Source organism: Ceratotherium simum, chromosome 5, assembly GCF_057802395.1.
Source record: "Ceratotherium simum simum isolate JZ-2026a chromosome 5, ASM5780239v1, whole genome shotgun sequence".
NCBI lineage: Eukaryota > Metazoa > Chordata > Mammalia > Perissodactyla > Rhinocerotidae > Ceratotherium > Ceratotherium simum.
Window position 1 is genome coordinate 68,121,881 of NC_141904.1, and position 18,063 is coordinate 68,139,943.

The 18,063-nt window shown below is 38.2% G+C and overlaps 1 protein-coding gene across 5 annotated transcripts in view; it reads right to left on the minus strand.

The window, feature by feature from the left end:
* Positions 1-18,063, minus strand: part of FRMD4B (FERM domain containing 4B) — a 312,466-nt gene that overhangs the window by 81,333 nt on the left and 213,070 nt on the right. The gene's annotated exons all lie outside the window — the stretch shown is intronic.

The window sequence follows — 18,063 nt, forward strand, 5'->3', positions numbered from 1 at the left end:
CACCTCACTGCACAGGTGAGGGGACTGAAGCTTAGGAAGATAAAGTAGATCATTGCGTAAGGCTACCCAGCCTGTAAGAGGTGGAGACAGGACTCAACGCTAGACAGTTGGGACTCTCCCTCCGCAGTTCCCCCCGCTTTCCCTTGTCATCACTGAGCCATACTTTGGATGGTCTCTCCAAGGAGTCAACAAACAATCTTGGTTGGTGTCCAACACCCATGAAATACTCACTGACTTCACTTCAGCCGAGATGTAAATTGTACTCCAATAGTATATATTACATGTGTTCTTAGTACATTTAAAATTGTAACTATTTGTGGCCAATTCAGCAGGTTTAACTGAAATGGACATCTTAGTCTGTTTCCTAATGAATCCAAAGAGCAAAATATTAATATTAGTCCTACTTTATTATGAAATATAAGTCTTCCATTCCATTTCTTATTTCTGAAAAATATAAATATAGCTCTTCAAACCTCCTCCTTAGGCCCTTAAGCATGTGCAATACTGCAGAAAGGCAAATTACATCTGCTTCTAGTACGGGTTAAAAAAATATGACAGAGAGATGACAGATGGACAGAAAAATGGATGGATAGAGAGACATAGTTGGTATGGGTAAATTTGTTTTTGGAAGTTTCTTTGCCATATTTTTTTTTTTTTTTTTTTGTGAGGAAGATTGACCCTGAGCTAACATCCATTGCCAATCTTCCTCTTTTTGCTGAGGAAGATGGTCCCTGAGCTAACATCTGTGCCCATCTTCCTCTATTTTGTATATGGGATGCCGCCACAGCATGGCTTGATGAATGGTGTGTAGATCCGCACCTGGGATCCAAACCTGTGAACCCCGGGCTGCTGAAGCAGAGTGCGCAAACTTAACCACTACGCCACCGGGCTGGCCCCACCATATTCCTTTTGAAATACAAGATTTTTGTCTTCAAAGAAGTCAACTTAAGCATTTTCAAAAGCAGAAAACATACAAAGAAATTTGATTTCTAAAATAAATTGAGAAAACATCTTACAGAGTCTTTTCATCCATTCCTAGATTTTAAGATATTGTATTTTCAGCTGAATGGACCATCTATCTCCGTCTTCCTCTGTCCAAGCACTTGTCATACTATTTTTATGACTTTTTGAGTCACGATTTAGCTGTAATGCTCTTTTTATAGCCCATTTCTGAGATCCTGGTTTGATAAAAGTATCAGTACTGGGTTTCCATGTTTTAAGATAATTTATGTTAAACGGCACCATTATGAAATGCAGGTCTTACACAATTGGATTTTTAGTAGTTCCTCTCAATGTATTCAACAAATATTTGAGTGCCTACTTATGCTGGCAATATATCAGTGAACAAATAACTCATTCTTTGTACATTTACCCTGGCTAGTGCCAACTGGAGACCATTTTCCTTGTTCTCTACAACCACGTCCTTTTACCTCTTTGGGCTGTAGTTTTTTTCATCTGAGGACCAAACATCTTCCCCTTTAGCACCTCAGGGAAAGTAAATGATATAGCACATATGGGAAGTTCTTGAATATTAAAACTGGCATGTGTTATAAGCTATTATCATGAAAACTTGGATTCTCACAAATGCACAAGGCAGCCTATATTTGAATTCTCACGGTTTAAGACAAACATAATTTCAGTGTTAGGAAAACAGAAGGAAAACCACATGAAACAAGGAAAGGGGAAATATATTATAAAACTCTCAATAGCCTTTTACAATATGGTATTAGATTTCTTCGTTCCTCGTGGACTGGCTAGTCTTCAAACCAACTCTGTTTAGTTAGTGACTTCACTTGGTAAATATCAATGGCCGGTTATTATGAGAAGGCACGCTCACCTCTCTGTAGACAGAACTTACAGCCTGCGAAATTCAATTTCTGTTACTGATCCTTTAAATTATTACAGCATCTTGAAATGAGCTTGAGGATTAAAATATATACATATATGCATGCACACACACACACATTCACATATGCAAACACTCTCAAATCCCAAATGCTAAAACTCTGCCAGGTCAGCAGATATACCAAATATATTTCGGTTCTTGGTAACTACTCAAATGGTAGTTGTTGAACTACATGGAATAATTTCAGGACAAGAACCATGAATGTGATGCTGACCGTAATGGATTGGTTACAAAGGAATATGCTTCATGTTCTGTCAGGTTAAATCGAGCTGAGATTAATTCCTCTCTCTTAAGGTATTATAAATAGGAATAGTAACAATTTCCATGAGTGTGTACTTAAAAAAAAAAAAGTCTCTTTGCCATGAACAGCCAGCTGGAACAGTACTAAATTATCAAAATATCTTTCTAGGTTTTAGGAGAATGTTTCCCTCTCAAAAAAAGTCACGTTTTGATTATTCAGGAGCCTGTTACTGACTTTTGGGATAGTTCATTTCTCCAGTTTTCCTTCCATCCCTGCTTTGTTGCTGCCTATGTGGGAACTTTGGCTCTAGTAAGAAGGAAAAAGGAAAATCAATGATATTCAAGGTAGTTTGGCTGAATGGTTGGGGTGTGAGATTATATTGGAAGACGTGTCTCAAACGAGGTTTTAGGATTAACTGGACTCCCTCTGCACATCCTCTCAATGCCCGGCTACCCTAGAGGCAGTCAAAAGTTGATGACTTATTTCCTTGGAATTCCAAGAAAAGATGTTTGAATCTAAGAGCAGAGAATTGTGTCCATCTATCCTTGTAGCTGATTTTACAGTGATTCTTCTACATGTTTCCAAAAGGTAGTTACAGCGAATACAGCAACAAAGGTTACAGTACATACGCTGAGACCTCCCGTGCTTTAAAATCCGATCATGCGAGGCCAAAATTGTATTCCAATAGGTTTAGTATATTAAATTTCAAGGTTACAAGTACAATATCAACTCTGGAAAATTGAATTTAGGAGAAGTAGCTCCATCTTAGCAGAAACAAAATAAGATTGAAAGCTGAAAAAGTCTAATTTTATGGTTGTTACTCAGAACTGATTTTCAATTTGGCTTGATCGTTTCACAAGCCCATTTTGCAAAATTTGATCAATTTAGTTGCTAGCGTAAACTCCATTTATTTTGCTCACCTCACAAATATTTGCCGAGGGCCTAGAGTGTATGTCAGGCTCTGTGCCAATGGTTGGGACAGAAAGATGAATAAGAGCTGACCCTGGTCCCAAAGAGTTAGTCCAGTCGCAGGGTGGCAGATATATACACAAAACTCAACACAATGGGAAGAGAGTTAGAAGAAGTATTTAAAGGATATTTTGGAGATTGGAAGAACATAACTCCCTGTAGGAAATGGTGGTGCTGGTGGTGCACATGGGAAGGAAAGAATTGCTTAAGGGCAGGGACTCTGGACCTGAGTTCTAAAGGATGACTGGAGATTTACCAGAGGGAAATGAAGGGAGGGAGAAAGGCATTTGGTAGAGAAACAGGAACATAAAAAAGAGAAAGACATTCAGCAGAGGGATAAGTAGATAAAAAAGGCACCGATGCTTGAGAAAGAGTGAGGAGTTGTTTCAGTGTGACCACAGGGTGAGTGTGGGAAGAGGCCAGAGTGATCAGCCAGGGCTGTATGTCCTAGAAAAGGGCTTGATATGAAATAGTAGCAATAATAGTAAAAATATTAAGAGTGCCAGACACTGTTATATACACCTTGCCTATGTTAACTCTTCCACTGAGATAGGAACTAACTCATCCATTGAGGTAGGAACTAATATTATCCCTACTTAACAGTCGATCCAACTGAAGCTTAACAATGTAAGTAACATGCCCAGGTTAGAGCCAAAGCCATGTTTTGAATCCAGGCTGCCTGTTTTCAATCTAAACTCTCCACCACTGCATCACACAGCCTCTCTAGGTAGCAGGGGCAGGCTAAGATGTTAAGTGTGGGAGGTACTAAGTCTTGTTGATTTTAAGTTTTAAATGCCTCAACCCTGCTATTCATTTGTTCATTCTTTAATCATTCACTTGTTCGCTTATTCATCCATTCAACAACCTTTTACCTAACATCTAGGTCCTAGAGACTCCAACATAAAGAAAACTCAGTGTGCGAGTTTATATTTAATGAAATAAAAATGTGAATTTTCAAAGCATCCCTGCACTCCTTTCCCGTGTTGCATACTGATTCTTAAAACACAACAACATATAAAACAGAAAGAAAAGTGGACCAGATGAGGTCAAAGTAGCCAAAATACATAAAAAGTTAAAAGTAGGATAAAGTGTAAAATGTAGGCAGCAGTTGATCTCAACCAAGAAAAATATATGCTCAAAAGAAAGAAATATGTCAAAATAATACAATTAATGCTCTAGCGTTGGGATTATGGATCAATTCCTTTTTAAATTTTTAGTTCTTTTCTGCATTCTCTAAATTTTCTACAATCAATAAGTATTTTCACAATCAGAAAAACATTCTGGGGGCCAGCCTCATGGCCCAGTGGTTAAGTTCAGTGCGCTCTGCTTCGGCGACCTGGGTTCTGTTCCCGGGCATGGACCTACACCACTCATCAGCGGCCATGCTGTGGTGGTGACCCACATACAAAATACAGGAAGATGGGCACAGATGTTAGCTCAGGGCAAATCTTCCTCAAGCAAAAAGAGGAAGATTGGCAATGGATGTTAGCTTGGGGTGAATCTTCCTCAGAAAAAAAAAGAGGGGCCAGCCCAGTGGTGTAGTGGTTAAGTTTGCACACTCTGCTTCGGCGGCCTGGGGTTCACCTGTTCAGATCCTGGGCACCGACCTATGCACTGCTCATCAAGCCATGCTGAGGTGGTGTCCCACACAGAACAACTAGAAGAATGCACAACAAGTTGTATGTTATAACATACAACTATCTGGTGGGGCTTTGGGGAGAAAAAAGGAAAAAAGGAGGAAAATTGGCAACAGATGTTAGCTCAGGCCCAATCTACCAAAAAAAAAAAAAAAAAAAAAGTGATTCCTTTCCAAGGATTTAAAAAAAGAGAAAAGAAAAATCATTCTGTGTGTTGTCTTTAAGAGTAGACCTTTTGCTTTTCTAGATAAAGCAACTAGGAATTTTCAGCTTCCACTTAGCTTGTCCAGGAAGAAAGATGCCCGAGTGTTTTTCCAATCAAGGGAAAGTGATCAGGAAAATATTTTTATTCTCTCCATATCACTTTAAAGACGTAAAATTTAATGAACGCACTGATTATTCTTATATTTAAAACTAATTCAGGGGCTGGCCTGGTGGTGCAAGTGGTTAAGTGTGCACGCTCCGCTGCAGTGGCCTGGGGTTCGCCTGTTCGAATCCTGGGCGTGCAGTGACGCATTGCTTGGCAAACCATGCTGTGGCGGCGTCCCATATAAAGTGGAGGAAGATGGGCACGGATGTTAGCCCAGGGGCAGTCTTCCTCAGCAAAAACAAAAGAGGAAGATTGGCAGATGTTAGCACAGAGCTGATCTTCCTCGCAAAAAAAATAAATAAAACTAATTCAAGGGGCCAGCCCGGTGGCGCAGGTGGTTAAGTGTGCGCGCTCTGCTGCGGCGGCCCGGGGTTCGCCAGTTCGGATCCCAGGCGCACACCGATGCACCGCTTGTCGAGCCATGCTGTGGCGGCGTCCCATATAAAGTAGAGGAAGATGGGCATGGATGTTAGCTCAGGGCTGATCTTCCTCAGAAAAAAAAAAAGAGGAGGATTGGCATCAGATGTTAGCTCAGGGCTGACCTTCCTCACAAAAAACTAATAATAAAAAAAAATAATAAAACTAATACAAGCTTCTTGTTAAAAAAAATTAGAAAAGCATTACTTAGGGCCGGCCCGTGGCTTAGCGGTTGAGTGCGCACGCTCCGCTGCTGGTGGCCCGGGGTTCGGATCCCGGGCACGCACCAACACACCACTTGTCCAGTCATGCTGAGGCTGCGTCCCACATACAGCAACGAGAAGGATGTGCAGCTATGACATACAACTATCTCCTGGGGCTTTGGGGGAAAAAATAAATAAATAAAAATTATTAAAAAAAAAGAAAAGCATTACTTAGAAAGCAAAAGCTCTTCCATAATCTCGATCCCAAAGATAATACAAATTTACACTATGCTCTAAATTTTTCTGTTTTTTCCTATAAGTACATTTTATATACATAAAAGTAAATAGTAAAGTTAAAAAGTCATACTATATTTGCTGTTCTATAACTTGATTCTTTTTAACTTGAACAATGTAGTTTGGACATGTTTCCATGTCAGTTGAGGAGGACTATTCTACTCTTTTTTTTTTTTTTTGGCCAAGGAAGATTCCCCCTGAGCTAACATCTGTTGCCACTCTTCCTCTATTTGGTATGTGAGCCACCGCCACAGCAGGGCCACTGACAGACGAGTGGTGTAGGTCCGTGCCCAGGGATCGAACCTGGGCCATTGAAGCAGAGCATGCCAAACTTAACCACTAGGCCACTGGGACTGGCCCTATTTTACTCTTGTTAATGGCTGCACAGTATTCTATCACATGAATGATTTGTAATTTATTTAACTAATCCCTGTTGAAGTGTATTTAGGCAGTTTCCAGTTTCCTACTATTATAAATAATAATACAAGATCTTTTTATATTTATCTTTTCATATTTCAGTAACATCTTCCATGGGACAATTCCTGAAGCTGGTGGAATACTGGGTGTAATACGCTTAATTTTAATGGAATGGCCAAAGTGCCCTCCAAAGCCACATGGGCTTTTAAGAGAGCTTTGGCACCTCCAGTTTCACATGCTTAAATGCAAATGGCATTGAGATTCTAAGGACATTATGCACCTCCCACTATCACTCTAAGTGTGGTGAGAGCATGTGGGATGACGGGCTCAGACTCTCACCAAGTCTCCTAATGAAAGGGCACACCTAGCAAGGTCTCAGTCAAGAAATGGGGTAAGAGGCAGGATAAAAATAAACACGATTGGATGGTCTTGCAACAACTATTTTTTAATAGGATTACTAATGTTTGACTCACTTGTATGTCCACATTTATTCAAAGTACAAAGAGATGAGTGCTTATTAGCAAAGAAAAGGGAGCACAATGAAATCTATCAAGGCTTTACTGAGCCATATTCTCCTCCATCTTGATATGTTATCTACTCCTGCTAAGCCTGGAGCAAGGAGGTCTGAACTGCCCTAGTACCCAGGTCAACATCTCTTGACTGACTCCAAAGAAATTTTATTTAAAGAATCAGAATAGACCTAGGTTTTATCCTGTGGCCAGATCTAACCTAGGGTAATAGCCAGGAGGCTTGCAGTTGTCTTTTTTCGCTTTATTATTTAACGGTATGGCATTTATCTAGGACAGCATTTTCAAAAGTGTGCGCAGCAGTCCATTAGTAAGTACTGCTTCAAAGAAGAATTTCATAGGCAAGCAAGTTTGGAAAAAATTAGGTTAAAGAAAATCACACATTTGTGTATTGAAGGACTTCTTGAAGTCTTTAACATGTCAAGGCTTGTAGTGAATTTCCAAGAAAGTGGTCTAATAGTCAAAGTTTCTTAAACTCTTTTTGGTATGAAAATATCTTATGCTCATGAGGCAGATTCTTGAGCTGTAGGTTTAAAGTACAGTATAGGTGTGTGCGTGTGTGTGTCTGTGTGATTACAAAATACTAATTCTGTTTGTGAGATTTCTTCTATCGCAGAGCTAGGAAAACGTCCCAAATTGCTTTTTATATTATTTTAGAAAGGAAATCTGGGTATTCTCAGTCTCTCCAAGATCCCTGGCATCTTCAGAAATATTATGTCTTAGAGAGTATCATCAGACATATTGTCTTTAAAATAAACACAACACACTCCTACACACAAATGTACAAGTAAAAGAATCTTTGAGACTTAGGACAAGCCATGTGAAGGTGCTAGTGCTAAATATTATCCTGATAATGCAGAACTCATCAGAAATCCTGGCCCTTAATAGCAGCACAATAATTTCTTATTGAATGAATGAATGAATGCATGCATGAAGACAAATACTATGGCTTCTGGAGGCAGACTGCCTAGTGATTACTCCACTACTACTGAGCTATTTCACCATGGCCAAACTATTTACCTTATTTATGCTTCCATTTCCTCATTTGTTAAAGTAATAGTAAATAACAGTATCAGTTGTTGTGAGGGTTAAATGAGCTAATACATGAGAAAATCAGTGTCTGCTACTTGGTGAGCCCTCGGTGAAGTCAAGCTGCCATCCTCCTCCTCCTCCCCACCCCTGTCATGATCTCTACCACAGAGCATCTCTTGAGCCCCACTGGCTCTTCCTTTTCTGCCATTTTCTGCCTTTTCATTATTATATAATTTTCTACACACCAAAAGAGACACAGTGGCCAATACTATTTTAATTTTCCAAACATGTCTTCAGATCACTGATTTTAAAAAAGAGGTGATAGTGATAAATGTTGATTTATTACTAAAATCACAGATATGGTCAAGGAGGCCTCCAAAAATAATAACTGGGGGCAAACCTACAGTCCTGTTTCATGCATTTAGGTTTTTCCAGGGGGGCAACAGATTGTCCAAGGTGGACCACAGCCCACTCACTGAGTGCTTCCAGGGCACCCCAGTGTCAGTTTTGGCATTTCCACACCATCACCGCCTGGCACAGGTGGTTGTTTTGCAAAGGCAAGGTGTGCCCCTCTGCATTCTCACTAAGGAAGCCAAACAGGTTCAAGAACCTCACTTGAAAAACAGCTCAGACAACAGCGTTCTCCTGGGGAACACTTGACCTGTATGGGCAGTTCCTAACCTTCTGGCAAGTTCTGTTCCAACAGGAGTGCTAATGCACTTCCGAAACATCCTTTCAGAAGTGCTTTGTCCCCCAGCCCAGACTGAAAAAGCCATTTGGCCCCTAATGTCCAGAGGCCCCCTGTTAACCATCATGGGCTAAGAGCACCAGCATGTACGACAACGTTCAGAGTATCGGAAAGACGGCACTCAAACTCAGGATGCCATGGATACGCCTCCCCCGCGTGCAGTGGGTAGACAACTGCCATCCATCGAGAGGCAGTATGTGTAGTGGTTCCATTCATGGACTCTGGCATCACACTGCCTGGGATGCATCTTGCCTCCTCCACTTATCAGCTATGTGACCTTATGTGTTCTCATCTGTAAAATGAGGGATAATAACAGAACTTACCTAATAGAGTTGGAGTGAGAACTAAATGAATGAATACACACAGTGCCTAGCAAATTACATGTATTCAGTTCTTGTTAGTTGCCAAGACCGCCGTAACAATAGCTCCTGAGTTCTAAGTTATTGAAGACACTTTTATTTCCCCAGAGCAATGACTAAAAGGAATCTGAGACAAATGAGAGGTGCTTCTAAGGGCCAGGGTCTCCTGCTGGTATAACTTGCCAAGGACACTTTTCCCACCAACTAGCTCTGTGGCCTTAAGCAAATTACTTGACCTCTCTGTGCCTCAGTCCTTTTATTTGTAAAAGGGGATCATAAGTTTCCTTCTTCGTGGGCTATAGTGAGGATCAAATGTAATTAACTGTATACCACTCAGCACAGTGCTGGCACAATAATGGACAGAAAAGGTTCTTTGGACATTTCTTGCCTTCCCGTTAGTCTCAGAGCTGGAAATGGATTCATACCTTCCTCTGCTCTCCTGTTCTTGAGGAAAAATGTCTTTTCTTTTTTAACTGCCAGTAAAGAAGAGGAGAAATGAAAAGGCATCCTTCTAGAGTCTTGTCGCTGGACCCTGATTCCTATTTCTCAAAGTGAGGTTTAACACATATTTAACATTCTATATGTTTAACATGCCAAAAACCCAGTGGTTCCTCAACTGAAGTGTTCAGGAGAATTATCTGAAACCTTGATGAAAAGGCTGATTTCCAGTTCCGCTCTCAATTCTAATTCTGTGGCTTGGAGAGGGGAACCGAGGCAGGAACCTGCTCATTAAAAATGAGCATTTGTTATAAATCTGATAAAGGGAGTCAAAGGTCACCCAGTCAGAAATGCTGCCTTAATCTCACCAAATCACTTTGAAATGGGGAAAAACATCTCAGCGAGGTTAAGTACCTTTCCTAAGACCACATAGCTGGTATGGTTCAGAGGTAGCCCTAGCCCTGAGACCTTTCCTTAGGATTACATTTCCTTGTCAAGATCAAAACATAGTATGATTCTTAATGTATTTTCTCATATTGCAAATTACAGCAGGTCATGGTGGATGGAAAACAGAAATACCTAACCATCTGGATTCTTTATAAGGAGAGGCATATATTCAGCCAGATTTTTTATAACTACTGCTAAGGTAGACTTTTTTTCAATGAACAAATTTCATTTACACTGATGTCTAAGTTGGGATTTAAAATACCAGAAGAAAAATCAAGAAATCTTCAGAGCATTTCCAGTTATAAACAGCCTCAAACAGTGGGGCAGGTAGCAGGCACTCAATAAATAATTGCAGAATAAATACTCTGTATGTACTTAGCTCTAGCCCTGGTTGAATTTGGCCTATCCACCAATGGCTTCATAATTGGACTTGACCAGAACTAGTTTTCTATAAGATAACTATTGACCTTTAACTGATATCTAAAAAGATTAGAGAAAAGTCTAATAGGCAATCTAAAAGTCAACATGTGTTTGATTTTTTAAAAAATATTAGACTGTAACTTTTTTTTTTTTTTTTGGTGAGGAAGATTAGCCCTGAGCTAACCTCCGTTGCCAATCCTCTTGTTTTTCCTGAGGAAGACTGGCCCCGAGCTAATATCTGTGCCTATCTTCCTCTGTTTTATACGTGGGACGCCTGCCACAGCATGGCTTGATAAGCGGTGCGTAGGTCTGCACCCAGGATCTGAACCTGCGAACCCTGGGCCGCTGAAGCGGAGCACGCAAACTTAACCACTACGCTACCGGCTGGCCCCGACATTTTTTTAAATATTAGACTGGACATGAAATTTTCTTCTTTACATAATCATTCTCACTCATTCTTTGATGAAAATTGTAATTTGAGTTACTACAGCATTGCTGTTATTCAGTAATACTTGGAAAATGAATTTTTTAGATGTTCAAATTCTTAGTAAATTTAGATGTATTTCATACTCAATATTAGTCAAATTATATATCAGATGAGATGTTTTTGTTTGTCTCTTGACTTCTTGGGAAACAAGAGTTGATCATCAACAGCATCAATTCATTTACTGAGTTGGTCAACAAAAATTCATTGAATGACCTATTTGTACCAGACTGTAACACGGGAGTTTGTTTTGGTGCAAACAAAAGTGAGAAATCTTTATCCCTTTTTCAGACTATCTGGGATACCTAAACTCAGAAATGAGGCACAATATTTCTTTCAACGAATTTAAGTGACGCCAATGGCTTATTCACTACGCAGTATGGGAAATGATATTTACAAAACCATTGGGAACCACCAGTGTTTCAAATGACGTATTTATGAGGCTGAATTTTGTGAACAGAAATCCATATTGACATAGCTATGCAGAGCTTCAGCAACTGTATTAAACCTCATCACGAGTCATATTTCTTACTAACCAAGCATGCAAAAAGATATTGTGGGTTTGTCAGTATTTGCAAATAAGAGCTCTCTTTTCCTGTCTGTTTCTGTCCTCAGTGAAAGGAAGGAACTAGGAGCAGGGGAAAGCTGCCTGGCAGAGGGGAAGAAGTGTGTGTAGGAGGTGATTAGAGGTGCTGAACACATCACTGTGGGAAGAATGTCCCCTGCATAGTGTGGAAGGGAGCCCCGTTCACTCTCAGATCTAGCAGTGAGCCCCGAATTAACAGCAGCTACCACCATCAGTGAACGACTTGCACCAACCAATAATCCACCTACATGTGTTCTGCAGCTGAGGCTTGTTCACACCTGTGGCTGTGATTCAGATGATATTCCTTACATGGAATGTTCTTAAATTATCACACATCTTAAGAAATTACTTGCAAGCTGCTTTACCAACAGCTGCCTGATCCAGTTATCTTATCATTTACTGGATGCTATAACATCTCTTGGGATTGTTTGTTACTAGTCATCTGCATTTTACATAGACAGAAAATATTCAACTCTAAATTCCTACAAATGAATTTTTAAAAAATTATCCCAATAACGGTCATAGGTCATAGTGCCTTATAATATTATTTTTTGTAAAAGTTCTAAATTCTTTGACACATCATGAAACACTCTCATTTTAGAAAGGAGCTCCCAGGAATTGACGTTCATAAGATGGAGCAGAATTTAAAAGAACTCTTCTTTTCATTACTTCCTCAAGACCAACAGAATTTCACATACAAAGCTACAAGAGAAATATCAGGAGTTAAAATTTACAGCCTACCTTTCTTTACGTTAGTAACAGAGCAAACAAGCAATCAAGAAGACTATTTCATTGGACCATGGCCAGCTAGGCAGTGAAAAATATCACAAGGGGTAATTGTATTTCTCCACACAGATGATGACCAACTGTGGTTTATGAAATGTTTTCCTGACTCAGTAAATGCTGCATTTGCTATGTAAGTGTTTACTTATCAGTCAACCCTTGGAGTTCTTAAGGAAGCCCAAGTATCAGAAAAGAGAGGCTGTAATAAAGCCTTTGGTGCCGAAGACATTTGCTTTCCCCATAGAATTAGCCAAAAACTCTGCTTTGAGTACTTCTGCATCTGGCTAAGATGGATTAACAGGGACTGGATTTACTCTCTCACCTGAAAAAAACTAAAAGAAAAACCTAGACAATAAATATGAAATAGCAATTTTCAAAACACTGAACATCAGGCAACAAAGGACTGAACATTGAACGAGGTAAACTGCATGAATGCCCCCACTTACTGCCATGAAAAGGTTTCCAGGCTGTGAAGGGGAAACCCACGTGGAGCACGGTGGACTCTCTGAATTAAGGAGATGGAGCTGAGAGACTGAGGAGACCACAATGGATAGAATTTGCAGAACAGAGTGCTAGAGAACAGAGAGCTGCACAGACAGAGAATCTTGATGATATGCAGAGGGTCTTCTTTGAGTATTTAGCAGAATATTGACCAGAGCATGCATGGAAAGAGACTACCCATGGTTGGGGAAAGAACTATCCAAAAGGGAAGAGTGCCTCATCCTCACACAGGACTGGAAATGGTGCCTATTCTCACCACCCAGACTGGAAAACTCACAATTCATGGAGCATTGAGTAGAGTACTCAGGAAGGTCTTGCCCCAGTAATGGGTAGTAATTAGCTCTAGAATGAGCAGTGCTCTGGGCCAGCGTAACAAATCATGAAAGTAAGACTTGAAAAAAATCAAACTGCATCCAAGGAACTAAACTGCATCCAAAAACAAATGTCAAGAATATTTATAGGAATGTAAAAATATGCAGCACCCAAAAAGATAAAATTAAACAATGTCCAGCATCCAATTGAATATTACCAGGCAAGCAAGTAGGCAGGAAAATATAATCCATAAAAATTAGTCAATCAAAACCATCCAGAACTGACACAGATATTAGAATAAGTGCACAAGTACATTAAAACAATTATTATAACTATATCTCATATTTCAAAAAGGCAAGTAGTCACATGCAAGATGTAAAAAAGATCTAAATCAAATTCCTAAAGATAAAAACTCCAATACACAGGATGGGATAAATGGCAGATTAGATTGCAAAAGAAAAGATGAATGAAATTGAAGACATAGCAATAGAAACTATCCAAAATAAAACACAGAAAAAATAACTAAATAAAAGGAAAAGAGCATCACTGAGCTGTGGGACAACTTCAGGTGGCCCAGTATATGTGTAATGTAATTGGAGTTTACCAGAGAGGCATGGGTGGGGACAGAATAAAAATATGTTAAGAAAAAATGGCTGAGATATTTCTAAATTTGCTGAAGACTATAAACCCACAAGTCCAAGATGCTCAATAAACACCAATCACAAGAAACATGAAGAAAGCTATACCAAAGCACCTCATAATCAAATTGCTCAAAGCAGTGATAAAGAGAAAATCTTAAAAGCAGCCAGAGATAACTGAATGTTTACACGAAAACAATAACAATGTCATGTGCATCTATAACATATCTAAAGGATGACACTGATAGCATAAAGGCTAAGAGGGAAGACATAGAAATATACTATTATGAAGTTCTTGTACTACATGTGAAATGGTCTGTCACTTGAAGGTAGACTTGATAAATTAGAGATGTATACTATAAACCCTAAAGCAACCATGGAAATAGCAAAACAAAGAGTTATAGCTAATAATTCAACAAAGGAGGTAAAATGGAATTATACTCAATAAATCCAAAAGAAGGCAGAAAAAAGGAACAAAGAACAGATGGGACAAATACAAAACAAACAGCAAGACAGACTTAAACTTAACCATGTTAATAATCACATTAAATGTAAATAGTGTAAAAACCAGTTGAAAGACAGAGATTGCCAAAACGGATTAAAAAAATCAAGATGCAAATATACGTTGTCTATAAAAAATGCATTTTAAATATGCAGACACAAATAGTTTTAAATTAAAAGGATGAAAAAATATTTACCAGGCTAACACTAATCAAAAGAAACTTGGAGTGGTTATGTTAATATCAAACAAAGCGGATTTCAGAATAAAGAATACTACCAGGATAAAAGGATCATTTTATAACAATAAGCAAGAGAATATAGCAATCCTAAATATTTATGTCCTAATAACAGAACTTCAAAACACATGAAACAAAAACTGATAGAACTGCAAGGAGAAATAGAAAAATCCACAATGATATCTAAAGATTTCAATACCCCCCGTCAATAATTGACACAAGAAGTAGATACACAATCACAATAGTAGACTTGAACAATACTATTAACCAAGTTGACCTATAATTAATATTTATAGAACATTCTACCCAATGACAGCATAATACACATTCTTCCCAAGTGCACATGGACCATTTACCAAGATGGAGCATATTCTGGACCATAAAACAAGTCTCAATAAATTTAAAAGGATTTAATTCATACAAAGTGTGTTCTTTGACCACAGTGGGATTACATTAGAAATAAATAAAAGATCTCTAAAAATCCCCAAATATTTGGAAACCAAACTGTACTCTTCTGAATAACAATGAGCCCATCAAAAAGGAAATTAGAAAATATTTAGAAGTGAATGAAAATGAAAACACAACATATCAGAATTTGTGGGATACTACAAAATCAGTACTTAGGGAGAAATGTTATAGTACCAAATGCCTGTATTAGAAAAGAAATATCTTTAATCAGTGATCTTAGCTTCTATCTTAAGAAACTAGAATATGAAGAGCAAATTAAACCCAAAGGAAGGAGGAGAAAGAAAATAACAAAGATAAAAGAGAAAAATAATAAAGATCATAGCAGAATCTATGAAATGGAAAACAGAAAAACAACAGAGAAAATCACTGAAACCACAAGCTGGTTCTTTGAGAAGCTCAATAATGATAAACTTCTAGTCAGACTGATGGTAAAAAAAAAAGAGAGAAGACAACAATTATTAATATCAGGATCGAGGAGGTGATATCACTACAAACTGCATATGTTAAAATGATAGTAATGAAATATTATGAACAACTATGTCTATAGATTTGACAACTAATATAAAGGCATGCAGATTGGAAAGGAAGAAGTAAAACTATCATTATTAGCAGATGACATGGTCATCTATAAAGAGAATCTGATGGAATCTACAAAAAAGCTACCAAAAGAGATAAGTGAGCTTAGCAAGGTTGCAGGATTCAAGATCAACATACAAAAGTTAACTGCATTTCTATATACTAGTAATGAACATTCAGAAATTGAAATAAAAAGATACCATTTATAATGGTATCAAATAATATGGAAGACTTCGGGACAAATCTGACAAAAGACATGTATACTGAAAACTACAAAACACTACTGAGAGAAATTAAAGATGATCTAAATAAATGGAGATATCTACCTTGTTCACAGATCTGATAACTCATCAATTCTTCCCACACTGGTCTACAGATTCAGTGCAATCCTAATAAAGTCTCAACAGGTTTGTTTTTTTTTTTTTTGTAGAAATCGACAAGCTGATTCCAAAATTCATATAGAAATGCAAAAAACTTAGAATAAATAAAACAACTTTGAAAAAACAAAGTTGGAGTTTGTTCTGATTTCAAGACACATTATGAAGCTGCAGCAATCAAAACAGTATGTTACTGGCATGAAAGTTGACAAATAGACCAATATGACAGAATAGAGAGTCCAGAAATAAACACACATATACGGACAACTGATTTTTGAAAAAGGCCAATGTAATGGGGAAACAACAGTCTTTTCAACAAATGGTGCTGGAATAATTGAATATCTATATCCAAAAAAAGTGAACTTCAATCCATACTTCGTGCCTTATATAAAAATAAACTCAAAATGGATCATAGACCTAAATGTAAAACCTAAAACTCTAAAACATCTACAAGAAAGCACATGAGAAAATTTTTGTGACCTTGAGTTAGGCCAAGTTTGCTGAGATACAATATCAAAAGCACAATCCATAAAAGAACAAATTGATAAAACGGACTTCATCAAAATAAAAGCCTTGGGGGGGAAAAAAAAAGTCTTTGAAAAACACTGAGAGAATGAAAAGCAAGCCACAGGAAGAAAATATTTGCAATCCTTATAACCAATAAAGTACTTGGATCCAGAATATAAACACTCTGAAAACTCAATACAAGAAAACAAACAGCCCAAAGAAATTGGGCAAAAGATTCAAACATAAAGAAGATATACTGATGGTAAATAAGCACACATCATATGTCATCAGGAAAATCCAAATTAAAACCACCATGAGATACCACTTCACACTTATCAGAATGGCTAAAATGAGAAAAATTAACCATGCCAAGTGCTGAGGGAACTAGAACACTCATAACTGCTGGTGGGAACTTAAAATAGCACAACCACTTTGGAAAACAGTTTGGCAGGACCTTCAAGAGTTAAATTTCTGTACCATATGATCTAGCCATTCTACTTCCAGGTATTTACCCCCCAAAAAGAAAGCATATGTGCATACAATGATTTGTACATGAATGTTCATAGTAGTTTTATCTGTAATAGTCCCCAAATTAGTACAATCCAAATATCCATCGACAGGTGAATGGATCATCATTTCACAATACACACGTGTATCAAATCATCATATCATACACCTTAAATTTACACAATGTTGTATGTCAATCATATCTCAGTAAAGCTGGGAAAAAAATCGAAAAAAAAACAAAAAACCACAGGTGAATGGATAAACAATTTAAGGTATAGCCATACAATGAAATACTACTCAGCAATAAAAAGGAATAAACTATGATACACACAATAACATGGATGAATCTCAAAATAATTATGTTTATTGAAAGAAGACAAAAAGATTATCTACTGTATGATTCCATTTACATAAAACTCTAGAAAATGTAATCTAATCTATTGTGAGAAAAAGCAGATCTGTAGTTGCCTGGTATATTCACTGTCTTGATTGTGGTGCATCATTTCATGGGTATTATGTATATATGTTAAAACTTATAAAATTGTACACCTTAAATATGTACAGTCAATTATATCTCAATAAAGTTGTTAAAAATACCCAACAAAAACTCTGCTCTTTCTGAGTCTTACACCAATTAAAGTTGTGTGTGTGCAGTGGGCCACCTTTAATATTTTGGGGGCCTAGGGGAAGAGTACCAATGTAGGTGTCCTAACCTGTAGCCTGCCCCTTTGTCTTTCTAGGCCAGGCACCATTCAGCTGCCCCTGGCCACCTCTCTGATTTAGGGCGATGTATATGGGCAGAAGGGGCTCCCACTGGTCGTGGAAGCAGGCATGGGATCTGAGATCCTGAACACCGAGACCATAAGCTAGAAGGGAGGAGCTAGGCTCCAGATGCGCATATCTTGGCCCACAGATTCCCTGCCCTTGCTGAGGGTATGGTCTGAGGAGGGCAGAGTGGAGGCCTTTAAAGCAATGCTAGTCGGCAAGGAGATGAGATAAAAATTCAGAATATTTAAAACTTTTATAGCAATTTGACGTGGCTGCAACATCCAAGCATGGGATCGTTTTTCTAGCAATTCATGTTTATTGATTTTTACAAAAGCAATGTGTCCTCTACACGTTGGATACAAATAAAGAATAGTAAAGCAAAAACTGGTCCCTT